Source organism: Rhincodon typus, unplaced genomic scaffold (assembly GCF_021869965.1).
Source record: "Rhincodon typus isolate 14 unplaced genomic scaffold, sRhiTyp1.1 hic_rhity00006123, whole genome shotgun sequence".
Lineage (NCBI taxonomy): Eukaryota > Metazoa > Chordata > Chondrichthyes > Orectolobiformes > Rhincodontidae > Rhincodon > Rhincodon typus.
This window is the reverse complement of record NW_025971761.1, coordinates 5,933-6,790: the sequence shown is the minus strand read 5'-3', so window position 1 is coordinate 6,790 and position 858 is coordinate 5,933.

Sequence of the window (858 nt, the reverse complement as noted above, 5' to 3'; positions counted from 1 at the left end):
AATCTCACAAACTACCATTGCCCTTCACTTTTCCTGACCTCCCCTCTATTCTTGTTATAAACTGATTACACGTCAGACAGTTGCTGCTGGCATTGCTGATGTGGAACTGTAACATGGAGTGAATCGATTTTGACTGGTCAATGACATAATTCTGCTTCTAAAGATCAGTCAATATTTCATATTTATTGCTGTAAATGTTAACCATTAACAGGCTATGGCAGTGAAGGCACCGAATCGTAATCACTGGACTACCAGGAAAGATCTGTTTATGTGACTCAGGATACTCTGATTCGGCCTTGCATTCTCCCGTCCTTCTGCACGTGATGCCCCTCTGCTCTGTTTCGGTTTTATTCCGTCTTGGTTCATTATACACAAGGTCTCCAATTATCTATTACTTTGTCGTTTCTAACACATGAGACCCTCTTCCCAAATTTGTTTGAATGGCTCCGTAGCTCAGTGGTTAGAGCACTGGTCTTGTAAACCAGGGGTCGTGAGTTCGAGTCTCACTGGGGCCTGTGGCAAATTTTGCACACCCGCTGCTTCCAAGATCGACAGGCGCCCTTTCAATCTTAGCTGAAATTATGACAACATCATTTCCTGCACAGGCGAGAAATGTGTTTGAAATTCCACATTCCTGTTTGTCCGACCACGGACTTGAGGAAGAGCATTCGGAATGGCAGGAAGCAGCTGACGTGAGCGAAGTTTGACCGGAAGAGCGAGGTGAAGCCGGAAAACTGCAGAGTGAGAGGTGAACAACGCAGGAGGAACACAAAGCCGGGGCAGCCGCCGACTGCTTCCTTTCGTTGCTGTAAACAGGTTCTAGTTTTGAAGTCTGCACTGGGACAATAGAGCCAAGTG